The sequence below is a fragment of the Falco peregrinus genome, chromosome 4, assembly GCF_023634155.1.
Source record: "Falco peregrinus isolate bFalPer1 chromosome 4, bFalPer1.pri, whole genome shotgun sequence".
NCBI lineage: Eukaryota > Metazoa > Chordata > Aves > Falconiformes > Falconidae > Falco > Falco peregrinus.
In genome coordinates, this window is record NC_073724.1 from 25,636,675 (window position 1) to 25,652,173 (window position 15,499).

The window sequence follows — 15,499 nt, forward strand, 5'->3', positions numbered from 1 at the left end:
TTATAGCAGAGGTCTATAGCAAAGCTTCACTGAAAACTTAATGTAGCTTATTTTCCCAGAGTCCAAATTGATGGTTGAATGCCTGAACAGAGAGAAGAATTTGCGTTCTGCCTGCCAAACTGAAGAGTTGTTGTTTAATGTATATTACGCAGTTCATCCTCATCATAAAGAATGTGCTGGTTTTCTATTTCAAATATCATATTCAACCATAATACAGATGTATACAAAAAAATACAAGCTTTATGTGAGGAGTACACAATTCATGGTTTATGAATTCAAGGTGAATTCATAAAGGAAGAGTAGTTCACAATGGAAAAAACTGGAATAGATACAGATTACAGACACTATTGTAAATGTCAAGTAGAGTTTGACAGCTGGTAGGTTGGAGACATAATTAAAAAAAAATTCCATACATGTACAGACTGCCTTTTAGCATGAAGAATTGGCACATAGTGAAATAAGAAGGTGAGTAGCATGTGGGGGATTAAGGCAGCTGAGTTCTAGTGGAAATTGAAGGCAGACAAATAGGCCTTCAAGACAAAGATGACCATAGTGGTAGCAGTGGTGGTGTGTATTTGTTAATTCATGGCACAGCAATCTACACTAACTAAAAGAAGGTCTGTCTCATGCAGTTTACCATCCCAACCAGAGCCTCTGTAATACAGAAAAGAGGAAAGCATCAGAGGAGAAGTGTCTAGAGAATGGCAGAAGATGCCCATTAAACAGACTGGTCTGTGTGAAATCTGTTTTGATGGAAGGAAAAAGTAAGCCTTTTGTACACTGAGCTAAATTGTTAGGATTCTGGTCAGTTGAGTTAAATAAAGGCATTTAGGGGAGATCAAATTTTAAGAAAGAATTAGTATTTTTGTCAAAAATTTTTAAAAATTGCTTTGCATTTAGACATCTCAAGCATACGAGAAAATGTAGTTTTGAAGGTAGAATACTTGTGCTCTTTAAATATTATTTCTGTGTATACTTGTTTTTGGCTTCAGTTTATATTACAAATACAATGACACTTAGCTGTGACCCTGCAGAAGGAGAGATTAGTTTGGTAATGTAAACTATTTTGGGAACTGAGCTGTGTATTTATTTCTATATCTTTCTCTTTAGTCTCTTGCTTGGATTTCTCTGGATGTTTTAATCATAGTTAAGCTTACCACTTCCATTTTTTAGGTCATGCTTTTTAATCAGTGTTCTGCAAGTCTTGCAGTATTGCCTGACAAATGGCATCCACACCACAGCTGCTGCATCATGAGGAGATTCTGCTGAATCACAAGTCAGTATGAATCTCTTGAAAAGAAAGTATTTGATTTTTTTACTATAATGGAACAGATTTTCTTTGCATTTTAATATGAAATGCAAAATCATGACCTATAAGTCCTACTAAGTGTTCCACAAAGTTGGGATCTATTAAGTCTTGAATTTATTATTTTCATTGATCTGATGAAAATAATATTCAGACAGTGTTTGCTGCTGGAGTTTTAGAGACAGTCATCAACTTAAATGTGAGAAGACTCTTAACTATGCACCTGGACCTGGCCAGGGTAGTAAACCCACATTTGGCCATGTAGTCTTTCCAGCAGGTGAAGGGCTTTTCTTCATTTCTGCCTATCAATTCATCAAATACCTTGAACATGAAAAACTGCTTAGGAGATTACTAGGCAGGAAAGCCCCTGCTTTCTCCCAGTTAGTAGTTTCATTAGAAAACCGAGAGGCTGATACCTGTTGATTTTAAAACCTTGGAGGACATAGGGACCAGAAATACTCAGTTAATTTTGCTAGTTATAGATAATTCCTCTTGAATGTATTGATTTGGTTCACAAGGCAGAACTGTTTTATTAAATATCATGCATGTTTTACATAAACTTTTATTAATGAATAAAACATAGTTTCAAACAATCTTACTGTGTTTTAATTGATGTTTAATTTCCATTTTAAAAAATTATGACCCTGTATAATAAGGGGTGATTCATTACTTACTAGCTAAATGGTGTGTAAAAATAGTAAATGTGGGTTAGCACAGATTAGTCCATAGGTATGTATGTAACACAGCTTCATGGTAAGCAAGTAGTAGTATCAAGTTGGTGTAAAGATTCTATTTCATCATATATTAATCAGTGTGTACTAAGAAGTTTTAAAAGGTAACTAAAACCACGAGTGTTTTAAATGGTTAGGCAGCACCAGAATCTTTTTGGCCAGGATCCACAAAACACGTAGAGTGTTGGCTGAAGTGAAGTGGGTGAGCTCTGGGAGGGGGAGATAACAGCAGCAAGGCACCATTTGCACCCCTTCAGAAGGAGGTTAAACTGGGCGTACAGCTGAAGTTCAAGGTACAGAGCGAAGGCCATAGCCGTTTTGGCCGTGCTCGCCCTTTCTGCCTTGCCTCCTCTCATGCCCAGAGGCGCCCTGTCCCTCCTGCGAGTGCCTTCCCTGGCCGATTCAGCAGTGTAGCTCTGGCATACCCCATCGCTTCTCCGCCTTGGGAGCCAGAAGTTGGCCAGCCTTCCTTGAAGCTAAGCAGTTCCAGGGAAGGGACTGAAGAAACTAAAAAAGCTCAGGTTGGTTTGAAGTTGTTTTGCTGTTCTTTCTGTGACTCACGTGTGGATTGTGTGCTGTATAGGATGTGTTTTCTGGACCGTTCTGAGGGAGGTGCTAGCTGAAGCACACTTCCTAAAGCTTGAAGCAGATCGTGGTGGGGGAAAAAAGGAAAAGGAAGTAAATTATAAATTAGATACAGAACACGCAGGTTCTGTACATGTTACCAGTAGGATAGGGGGGAAGATACTGTACTAGCTTCTTGCAAAATTGAATTTCAGCTAAGTGCTTCAGAAAGTATGATACCCAGAATAATCAGTTACTTAGTGTTTTCCATTTGAAATGCTGTCTGTTCCTCACTACTCACGGTTATTTGTACAGTGTGCATGTGTTAAAGTTGAATTAATGTGTTTTATAAATAACAGGTCTTTAAACATGAAAAGTAAAAGGCCATCCAGAACGGAGGAGTGTAAAGAGTATGAGGCGTCTTCCACCTCTTTGTCAGTGGCTTGATGGTGTCATCATCACTGTTTATGTATTTATTTAACCACCTGAAATTGCTGCTGTTAGACTAGCAAGTTCATTTCTTGGCCTGGTAGAAAGTTTGAAGTGTTTCTAAATTCAGTACTGGAGTATTTAATGAGAAAGGAAGAGTTGTTGAAGAGACTGGGAACTGTGTCTCCTTTTTGCTGGGTAGATCTGAGCATGAGCATGGTGGCAGGGCACTGTGGGAAATATTAAACGCCCCTTCAGGTGAGTCATCCATTTGTTGGGTCTGTCAGTTTAGAATTGCTCTTAATACCCTATTGATTCATTGCAGGACAAGAAAAGAATGAAAAAATACAGAACTTGTGGGCCAGTTTAGAGATTCTAGAAAAATTGCTCAAATTATTGGAAACATAACCCTTTCTAAATGTTTTGCACTGAGCAGAGTTCAGATAGTATTTATTAAATGTCTTCTGTTTGTCTTTCCCTTTCGCAGTGACATGGTAAAAGTTTCAGAAATGGTTTAACACAGTCAAATTTTCCCTGTAAACTGAGTACTTTAAATATGTAGGTGCTGAGAGTTTTCTTTGATCCCCAAAACATGTGAAGGTGGGGAATTCAGGAAAGAATGGCAGAAGAAGTGACTGTTGGGTGCCATTACAGTGTAACAAATCCCAGAGGTTGATTTGGGTTCCCCCTCACATCTGTGTATGTAGCATGTGTTCATGAGTCTGTGCACATTTGGTAGGGTGTGTTGTAAAATCCAGAAAATTAGTCTGCTAAAGAGATCTCTTTCCCTCTTGCCTTATCCATTCTGCCTTGTGCAACAGTTGCCTAAGCCTAATTCCCTTTTATGTGATATTGATTAACAGCCATGCTGAGTCTAGGACTGTCAGAAGGACTAAAATGTATTTAATTATTCAGCTAGAATAAAGTGGAAGACAGTGCAGCAGCAGCTGTAACATAAGACATTGGCACTTCATCTCCAAAATACAAGAATTGTTCAGTAATAACCCAGCAAGTCTGTCCCCCTGGTTTGAAGGAAATTCATACGAGTCCAAAGATGAATGTTTGGAGAATGTGAGCGATGAGCTTGTCCTCAAGATCACTGCATACTTCGGGTATGTTCTTAGGCACAGTGCCAAGTGGTTACTCTTGCATGAAAAGAACACCATTTTACCAGAGGCACAATATTCCTTAAGTCAGATTTTCAAAAAGGAGAAAATACGCAAGAGCATTTATCTGGTGAATTTTTTCACAGGTCTTATTACCTCTAAAAGTGTATTTTCATACATGTACGTGAAGATTTCACATTTGTTGAAAAAATGTTTTTGAAAATCCCAGTTCTCATGCATAGTTTCAATGTGCAAATTTATTGTAGAAGTATTTGCATGTTTGTCTGGTTTTGGATTTGGGACAGGTTCAAAAGAAGGAGTTGAATGCTAGAATCTTTTGCATACTTAGAATAAGAAATATAAAAATTAGGGACAGAGTTTTGTTCAACTAATAGTGTTAAGATAGCTAAAATCACAGTTAAGTATTTTGTTCCGTAACATTACAGTGATACGTGCCACAAATCTATAGCAAGATTTTTTCCTGTGGTCATAAATTGCAAGGATTATGCATTAATGTTCCACTAAACCACCTTCACGAGGTCCCAGAGCTGTAGGCTGTTGGGGGCTGGGAGATTACCACCGCGTCCTTACTTTGTTCATACATCTTCATTGAATATCTATTTTTGCCATAGTTAAAGAAGAGATACTGGCTAAAGTGGATGTTTGACTTGATGTAGTAAGTCTGGGTTTATGGTCTTGTAATTTAAAATCTGTACTTAAAATAATTTTAAGTATTGTGTATATTATGCAGAATTATGTTTTGTGGCAAGTTTAAAAATCTAAAATGCTTGCAAAGAATAACTTAACATAAATTGGAACACAAATACACTTCTTCTAGTATGAGACTGTAAGTTACATTTTGTCTGGACTGAACTGTAGGAAAAATCTTTATAGAATATGATTTCTTAAATCAGAAAATAACAATAGTCTTGCTTGGATTGCTGCTAGCATATTTTAGTTAGGTGTTAGGAGCAGTTGCAGTCTGTCCCGGAGCTGTGTGTTTCTGTCTTTAAAACCAACAGCTTGGATGTGATACCATTCATTTACTCATGAGCATAGATAGAAAACACCAGTGTGCTGATGTTTAAAGGGTGTTGGTTTCATTTATGTGGGATCATATTCAGTTTTCAACTATGGATGGATTCTTTTCCCCCCCTTTTTTTTGGGGGGGGGCGGGGGGTGTTAGGGTAGAAGAGACAGGAAAAGAGAATCTAGTAGCTAGTTCTGAGTTTTTAAAATTATTATTCTTATCTTCCTCTTTAAAAATAGCCCTTCTTACAGGTTAAGACTCATGAAAGCAGCATAAAGGCAACAGAACAAACAGGTGCTGTGCTTTCTTGTAAGAGTTCATTGCCCAGTCTTTCCACCACATGAGTAGATCTTCACATCTTTCATTCTCATTTGTGTTATTTTTTTGGAGTTTTCAGCAACATGGATGGAAGACAGCTCTACGCTAGGGTTAAACTAGATCAGACCATGTAGTTACAAAGCAGAGCAGAAAGAGAGTGAGTTTATGGGGAAAATCGATTGTTGGTATGCTGGGTACAAATTAAAGCCAGCTTGTTGCACTGTTTATTTAAGAGGTGAACTTCACTGTGACCAGAAAATAGATTATGAACCTAAATAATGTCATTGTTTTACTCATTAAAGCTGGAGCAATGAAGTAGTGTTCCAGTAGCACAGCCACATATCTGTGCACAGTCTCTTCAGAGTGAGATGAGGTAGTGCTGTTACAAAAAATAAGTTATTTTTAATTAATTCTTTGTTGCATTCATAACTAGGCCTTAATTGCTATGTGATCAGCATAGCACAGGCTAGTTGCTAAATCTCTAGAGTGACTGAAATCTGTCCTGTCCTGTGTTGCCCAGTCCTTTAATAATTATGTGTCTGCATGGATTTTTTTAAACTGATACTGGACCTACGGTCTGGGGGGTAGTTCTGTCATTTCACAAGCTACATCTGGTCATGGAACAATGTATATAAACCTCTACATTTAATTTGTATTGGACAGCATTTTCAGAACAATGGTTGTAAAAAGTTTCTCAACAATATCATCTATTTAATAACAGTCATAATTGTACAGAAGTACTTGGTTCTACGTATAAAGTCCATGTCATGATAGAAATAATTCTCCCAATGCTGTGCATTTCAGTTCGATTATTATTGCACTTATTGAGTGGTTGAAGTTACTCAGCCTTTGGCCTTGAGCCATTGTGGCATGCCTCAGGTGGTAAGTGAATTGCCTACAAATGTGCTGCTTGTCATTTCTTACTGCTTAATTTCTTCTTTGGAATAAGTTTAGTCTCACAATAGGCAGGCATATCACGAAGCCAAAAAGCATTAGACAGGGACGAAATATTAGCCTTGTAAAGCCCTTCCCAATGTTGAGTCACTTATCTTTCATGGAAGGTAATAAATACTGAAATTAATGGCATGCTTCTGCTTTAAAGAATTTTGCAGAATGTTTGCATCTGTCAGCAGACTCCTAATGAAGTGGCCGTTCACAAGCCCCATGGTGTGTCTGTATGGCCATCAGGTCATATTTGAGCCCCTTTTTCACAGGGAGGAAGAAATGAAGTGTGTTGGTGGAGGGATGCTTGTACCTGAAAAATCACCAGTGAATTAGAATATACGCATCACCTTTAATGGTAGCTCTAGTGTAGAGTGCATTTTTAGAGTCACAGAGTCAATCTAATGCAGTTTTTATGGTGGTTTATTTTTAATGTAGTATTTCTGAAGAGTCACACCACTGCCTGTTTTGGAACAAAGGTGCTTTTTCCTCCTGAAAACACGCTTCAGTTACATAATTTGAATAGCTCAGCAGCTCACAAAAAACCCCATGAGAAATAACAAGAACATTTTAACTTCTGCATAACGAACTTTGTTCTTCCAGAGTATGCATTGCAATGCACACAACAGAGAAGTCACTCAGATATCAACCATCGTTTATGTTGCTAGAACTGTGTAACTGTATTACTTAATGATAGATACCTTGATACATTGCTCTTCTTACATAGCTTTTTATTATGTTATAGTATATGTTACTATTCTTTGGTGCATGACTTCAGGTTTTAGAATGAACTATCATTTTGGATGACACAAAATTATTTATTGGTTGGCTCTTTAATAAGATTGTATGCTATTATATCTTGTTCAGTAAAACCAAAATGTATTTGTAGGTCTGTATCTCTGCCAACTTCTATGGATGATGGATTCAATCTTATTAAACAGTTGGTTTGATTTCTTTAATGACTTCTTAATACTTTATGCCCAGAATGACAAAGTGTAGTATCTTTTGGTACTCATGCCTGGACTACTAGAATGTGCAGTCTAAATAAATAAGACAGTATGAAGACCCTTGAAAACTAGTAGAAAACTCTTTCAATTCAGTGATGAACTGGAACACATCAAATTTCCAAATTCAGCGTGCTTTTTGGCAATCTTCGTTTCATAGCATCAGATCTTGGATGAGTTTTTTATCTTGTAAAATGTGAGTTGGCAGGGCCTGAACCCAAATCAGTTTATGACTAATTTCCAACATTAAACTGTGGCAAATATAATGCACTACTTTATTTGTTCCATTTGCAGTATTTCTCACAAGTCCGTCCTCTCTGCCTTTTGCACAAACAGCGTATTCAGATTAGCCTGTCTGAGAATAAATGGAAAGGTTTTGTCACTTGCCGTCCTCTTTGTTTGGGATTTGTGGTGTATTTTAAGGAGATCCATTGGGTGTATGTGGAACGGTGACTTTCACATGGAACATTTTCTGTACTGCGACCATTAGCAACCACAGATAAATTTAATCATACCACTCAAAAAATATGGAAAGCTGTACAGAATAATAATAAGGTGAATCATGAATTTTTAAGCTCTCAGAGGATGCTCTAAAAAGAAATTGATTAATCACAGTAACAATATAACACCTTGAAATAGACTTTTACTTGGGTGAACAGTGTAAAGTAGTAGTTTAGTATCAATATTGGAAGGCAGTACTCTCCATAAAGCCGTTCTGGCTCAGTATGGGTTTGCTGTTTTGTTAGTCGCTTTAGGATCACTTAAGATTTCACCTGGTTTAATCTTCTGCTTAATTTTGTACATGTGCATGTGTGTACACATTCAGTCTGTGAAACCCTACCCTGAATTTGATAGAGTTTATTGTTAGTTCACTCATCTGTGGCAAGAAAATGAAACCTGCTTTAGCTGTTTAGTAAGGAAAATTGATATTGAGACATTTCTCCAGACCTTCCCACAGTTTTATTCCTACCTAAGGGGAGAAAGTAGTGTTCCCACACTTTGACAGGAATATGAAAGGGTTGTGTAGAGTTGTAGTGTATTACAGTACTGATATGCCTCCAGAAATCTTGGTGCCGCAGCCAGTGGGCCCAGAAACACAAGCATGGTTTTGCAGTACAGTTTCTCATGTGAAAACTATCAGTCAAGTAAATCCTGAGCCATCTTGCTGTGGAAAAATGGTAATTTATTCATTTTTACATTATTTTCTCCTTTTTTTTTTTTTTCCCACTCTGCAAAAAATATGATGTAGGGAAAATGGTAGCAAAGCAATTGTTAGTTCTTCATGAAAAATTGCGGAGAAGCAGCAGTATGCACAGGTAGCATGCTTAATAGAACTAGAGTGAAAAAAAACACTGCCGATGAGCATAACATTTAGGGCTCTAAAACACGTTAACGTATTAAGTGGCAATAAACATATTTAAGGAAACAAAGGATATATGTAAAATAAATGTTGTGGCATCTTAATCAAAATTAGATTTCGCAGAGTATGGTGAAGTAGAATTGTAAAGCCTGAGAGATTGGTCCCATTTGCTGGTAATGTTCAGCTGTCATGCACTGGATTTTCTGCCCTGAAAGAAAAATACAAGTTCTCTAGAATAATCAGCTTTTCATTTTATTTTGCAGCCTTGTCTAAGCAGATGAATCTGATAATTCCTTAAATGGGAAATTTGCCAGCTGAGAGAAACCTAGAGGGCAACAAATGGGCAGTGATGACAGAATGTCTTAAATGCTGAGAATGTTGTTTTGATTCCAGACTCTTTAAAAATATATTTGTCTAGTGGATGGTAAAATGTTACACAAGCAGATAACACAGGAGATTTCCTAGGCATTACATGTGCGCACACACACACATATGCAAACACAGTAGTATTACTTTTTTTCTGTAGGCTTAACCCATGTAAATTAAATTGCAAAAGCTTGTGATTAAATAAATAAATAAATAAGGGCAGGACACAAAGCGGTGAAATTAAAGCAGCTCTGCCTTAAGTCTGCTGAGATTTCCTTATCTTATCCTGCTGTTTCTAGGTACTGCAAAACATATGGCTCACCTTTAGGGGCAGTCCCCAAACAGTGGGAGATGTTGCATCCCATCTGTGCTGCAGCAACTGGAGGTGCAATAACAAGGTGAATTGAGGACGCCAAGATGATGGTGTTTAAATTCATTGCTGGTTTACCTTGGGGGGGCAGGGGTGGGGTGGGGGAGGGGGGGTGGCATTCAGTTTGGGTGGGTTTTTTTAGCTACCACATCCATGTGCCTTAAAGGTCTGAACATGGGTACTGCTGGAGGGGTAATTGTTTTGAGGAACTTGGCAGCCTGAATAAGGAATAAGAATGTTAGGATTTTAGGGAAAGGGGAAGGGGGAGGGGAAGGAGGGGAAAGGAGAGGAGAATAGGAAAGGAAAAGAAAAAAAAAAGAAAAGAAAAGGAGAAAAGAATGTCAGAAGGAGGGCAGTTCTTTGTGTCTCCCACACTTTGTTCTGGCAGCAGCTGAATTGGCTGAATAGGCTCCTGTCCCCCAGTGTTCACAACTGTCCATTATCGCTCCCACAAGTTTTAGGTGATCATGTAGTCACTCCCTAACATGATTTGTTCACTATAATCTAGGTTAGTTTAAACACTTTTTAACACCAGCTCTCTGAACTGTTTTAATCAGAATCATTCTGAAATAAGCAGTTATTCCACAGATACTGAGGGGCAGCAGTGTTCGGCAGGAATGTAGGGGAAGAGTGATTATCAGAAGCAAGGGAATAAGGCTCCACCAGTGAAGCTTCACTTAGAACAAGAATTTAGAACGACTGCAGCCTGAAATTGCACAATACAGTGGATAGAATGGGGTATATGGCTAGACTCACTGCTACCCTTATGAAATTGAATTTTTTAATACCTGCCCTCCAGAATTTCAAAGCAGAGCTTCTAAGCCTCTTAGCCTGTGCCTCAGAATTTTCCAAAATAATTTCAAAGCCTAGGACGGGAAGTTACTAACACCTTGCACCTCACTAGAACACTTAGATGCAAAGTAAAACATAAATCTGTAAATTGAGATGCAAAAGACTCTTAATGATCCTTTTTTGTTGCTGCTATCTTTACTATATTCTTTGACTTCAGTGAATCTTTTGCTATTACGTTCTTCTTTTCCTGCTAATCTAATACAAGAAAACCACTTACTACAATGAAGATTGAATATTCATACAACCCAGCTTTAGGCATTGGCATCCACATACATATATTTAAATTGGAATCAAAGTTAATTGGTGTGAGTATCCCTGACATGTTCCGTTATGAAATAAAAAGGTTCTGTTTCATTTAATACAGTACAATAAAAGCAGGTACCTTTTGTGCAGATGCTTGCTCTCACTTTTCATAGTTTTCTCAATTTACAGAAGGAGAGCTTAGTTTCCAAGATGAAAAGGCTGACATGGTTTCCAGAACTGCAGGCCACTTCTTTTTTGTTTTGAAGTCAATGGTAATCACATTTCTGAGACCCTGGGAAAAATCACCTTTTAATGCTGACTAAAAGTAACATCTCACATACTGCCTGCATAAAATGCAGTACTATAAAAAGTACATGAAGCGCAGTGTTATGTTGGGATGTACATGTATATACATGAATTGAAGCAGTCTGCATTGTAATTTAGATTATTATCCTGGTCTGGATGACTTTTAGACATTCTTAATTTCTTACTTTAGCATTTGAAAAAACAGGCCTACTATTTATTGAATAGAGCTAGAAGAATTTATTAAATAAAATTGATGCACGGGTAAGCATTAAACACTGTGAGACACTTCATGGTGTTGGAAGTAATGGAAGCAATTTCCTCTTTCCAGTCTTAAGCAATTTTGGTCCTTGCAAGCTTTCAAGAAATGATGTTTAGAGCAACAGAGTCAGGACCTTTGGGCTTTCATGCTGGAGTAGCAAGCCCAAGGAAGCTTCAGGAAAAAGGAAAGCAACTTAACTTTGCAGTTTTCCACATTTCAAAAGTCCTTCTTCCTTCGCAACAAATTTAACTAATTAGTTGCATTTTCAAGCTTTGGTGTGGTTTTGCATTTGGTTTGTTTTGCTGGAGTTTTTTAAGTGAAGTTTTCACACCTGATCAAGAGGTTTTGTAATGGCTTTGGAACATACTTTATGAACTTTACTGTGTCTGAACATACCATGGAGACAGAGAATATAAACCATGTATTGGCTAAGTCATTTGGATAACCACTTACTAAGATCTTGACTATTCTTTCTGTCTGTCCCTTCAATAAAGTACAGACTAGGGAGTCATTCAAAATCTGTGAGCTTTATTAAATAAAATACCTCTTAAAGTAGATGAAAAAATGAAATAAAACAAACCAAAGATGGTTGGTTACATCATACTATTTATGTTATCAGAATTGCGTTAAAGCATAGAACATCACAAATATTGAGAGATAATTTATTGAAAAGCATTAAAGGAATTTATCCCAGTCTTGTTATACAAGCAAACTTTTCGTACATATACTAGTCAAAATTCTCATACATGCTTGTCAAAAGAAGTTAGTTTTGTCTCAGTTTAGATGTTTAGGTGCCCGTTTACTCCTATAAGGCATATGATGATGAGACAGCTAGTATCAACCATCAGGTTAATCATATTAACCAATCAACTGGAGCAAAAATTAAGAGAAATTTTTTTCCTGTAACATGCAGAAGATAATTGTAAAGGTTTTTTTCTGGAATTTCACTTCTACTGCTGACTTTTACATTATGATGATAAAAAGTTCAAATGTGGTGAAATACCCAGGTTACTGGCCAGCTCAAAGGATTGGGTTCCTCAGACCAAGAAGGTGCTAGATGAGTGCTCTTTACCAAAGAGTCTGTGTGACATTTGTTGGAGGGGTTTTTGTCTTTGTGATTTTAAATACTCAGTTTTTTCACAGCCCTATTTACTGCAGATAAATCAGTGTTCATGCTCTTTTGTTTCATTTAGTGTATTCCTGTAGCCAGTATTCTCAGCTGCATCTTTCATATCCAAACAGTATAACCTATTACTTTATGTCATGCATTGTAATTGAGGGAAGATTAAAATTCACGTAGTTAAACGGTAGTTTAATATAAATAGTTTTTACTCCTATAACTCTACAAGTGATATAGGTAAAAGGAGAAGGTAATGTTGGAAGATAATCTGCAGTATAACAAAAACATTCTGTGCCTTTAGTCACGAGTCTTCAGTTCCGTTATAGCGACTTAACGAGCGTAAACTTTGTGCGCTCAGAGAGAATATCTCGTGTTTGATACTTTTAGGACCTTGGATCCGTCTGGATCCAGTATGCAAGTTTGTGCCCTTATGTTTCTGACTAAGCTCCTTATTTTCTACGTAAATAACACAACAAGCAATTTAATTTTAATATGGAGAGATTATTATTGCAGGATCACAAGGTAATTCAGGTTGGAAGAGACTTGGAGGTCTGCAGTCCAACACCAGGCTCAAAGCAAGGCCAGCTCTGGGGTTAGACCCAGCTGTTCTGGGTTTGGTCCAGTCAGAAGTCTAAAGATGGAGACTATGCAGAAGTCATCTTGCAAGAAGATTTAAGTATCTTTCTAATGCTGAAGATGGTAGTTACTGAATATAAAAACCTAATTTTCAAATAGATATTGCAACTAAATGTTCTGTTTGCAGAGCAATGTATTAGGTCACTTGTGCCATGCTTTTTAGATCTGGACTCATAAAACCATCTGCATTTTTGCAGAATCTCAACTGCTTAGCGTGCCACGTCCTTCCAGGTGTACACTAACTACCATATGAAGTATGATGGTTAGTGGAGTGTAACTCCAGCTGAAAGTTTTATTCTTGGATGACTTCTCTCTTCTCCTCCAACTCTTTTTCTCTGCTTCTATTTAAAAAAAAAAAAAACCCACCAAAATTCAATGCAACTATTTAACCATAAAGCTGCTGTACATTTGCCCTGGCTTAACATAAAGGGAAGAATCTTTTTATGTAATAAATTTGGAAGTACTTTAAAGAGATAGTTTACTTCAAGAATTAAAGGATTGTCTCAAATAAGAGCTATTACTCCAGAAATTCAGCTTCCCTGACAATACAGCAAGTTTTTTTTGCAGAGGATACAAATAAAGGTAATGTTGCCTTCCCTGCCTGGCAAAGATGATTTCTTAGGAAATTCATAACCATGATCTGTTTTATTAAAAATGGCTAAAAGCAGGAGAATTTTCAACATTTTTTACTTAAGAAGGTTCTTTTGATTAAATCTGATGTTTGTTCTCCTCAATACCACTGCCTTTGAAAGAAGACTGTGGAAACAGCAGTGTAAAATTTTGCATTCCATGTGGAAGTGTGACTGACAAGTGTTGAGGTTTGTATGATTTGGGGCCACCCTTGCTCAGGATACTGTCTGCTCTTTTGTAGAAGCAGAAAACACACCAAGCAGAGGAGGTGAAGCTGGGAAGGAAGAGGTTGGCTTTGAATGACGGGGAAGTTGCCTGGCTGATGTGCAAGTGTCAGTGTTTCTCAGATGAGTTTTCCAGTTTCAGACTGGAGGGAAGGAGTGGGTGGAAAGTGCATGTGAAACTGAGATTTCTGCTTCTGGATTCACACGAAGAAATCTCAAAACAGCTCAGTATTTAATAACCTGCTAGGTACTTTACCAGGCAGTGTAAACACCTGTGATTGCATTTTCAAAAATCAGGTGTGGTAATGTGCATTTAGCTGATGTTGCTTGGCCCTGTTCTGAGGTGGGTGGTTGTTCTTGATTCAGAGAAGTGCTGCCTTTACCTCATCTTGCTGCTGCTTGACTCAAGCCAGATCAGTTTCTGATCACTGAATGCATTTTAATTACCTCTTTCATTGTTAAATATTTAAGTATAGCTTTTGTAGTCAGTCTTTGGAATTTAATTCATACTGATGGCCATCTTCTCAGGTTAAAGGGTAAGGCAACGGGTTAACTTTAACTTGCAGTAGTACTTCTAAGAGAATTCCTGAATGTTAACTGTCAGTTTTATAACAAGCATATTGGTTAGGCTGATGTAGAAGTACAAGTAGTAATTTCTTCTTGGTTTATTGTTTTGAGACTTCAAGATTTTATGTGTCCATGATGAGAACATCCAGGGGAAATAACCAGATGAAACAACACTACCACTCTAGCTGGGTCCTGGTGATGCCAAGACAGAATATGGATTATTGACCACAGCGCAGCAGATCTAGAAAAAGGGTACCTTTTAAAACTCCTCTTTTTCTAGATATTCTTACTGGCCATTACCAGCTTTGTCCCTTTTTACTTCCTGTCCCACAGCTTGTTAACAAGGAAGCATGAGTCTAACATTCTAGAGTAATTTTTTTCATAATTTAAAAAAGTGTGGTGAGAAATTACATTTCTACTATATTGCAATAGCGTGGCACATTTGGGGAGACCTTGCCTGCAGTCCCCAAAATTTCAGCCCCTGCAGAAGTCCACTTACTGGAACCTGTCTGGGAATAAAAGCTACAGGGATACAATGGTAAAATAGTTTTCATTACAACATTAGAAAATTCTGCCCAAGACATTAAAATTTTTTTTGTACTTTTATGAGAATTCTCCAGCAGCTTGCAAAGTGCATAGTTCTGTGGCAACAGGATGTTCAATTCATGTCTATTTGCATATAATTCAAACAGCTTTAAAATTTCTTCTGTCACCTATCATTCAGAAGGATGTACAAGAAGTAAATAGTATGGAGAAATTTCTGCTTGACAGCTATAGACAGGCCATCTTCAGGAAGTATACCCTGAGAACTTTCCTCTTATCAAGACTTCTGAAAACTTTTGAATGACTGGAAGACTTCCAAAATCCTTTCAGTCTGTGTATGTTTCCCTATTATTTTTGTTCCATAATGCATACATTCAATTTCCATTTTCTGCCTGATAGCTCCAGCATTTTATACTTAGTGGGCTAATCAAACAAATAACATTGCTCACTACTGGGAAAAGATGAATGTGTTAGATGTCTGGTTCTCTCCCAATTCTAAATAATGCAGGCTTTTTCTTTGCAAAAATGTACCAGATAAGGAACAAACCAAAATGTTGGCTTGAAAAATACTATTAGTAGAATGGGTCCATAGT

The 15,499-nt window shown here is 37.4% G+C and overlaps 1 protein-coding gene across 5 annotated transcripts in view; it reads left to right on the top strand.

The window, feature by feature from the left end:
- TBL1X (transducin beta like 1 X-linked) overlaps positions 1-15,499 on the top strand; it is a 199,859-nt gene that overhangs the window by 85,922 nt on the left and 98,438 nt on the right. The window contains exon 1 of one of the 5 annotated variants that reach the window (XM_013298765.3): positions 2,328-2,558. The exons of the other annotated variants lie outside the window; for them this stretch is intronic. The gene's annotated coding sequence lies outside the window, so the exon portion shown is untranslated. Of the gene's footprint in view, positions 1-2,327; positions 2,559-15,499 lie in introns of those variants that run through there. 5 annotated transcript variants of the gene reach the window in all.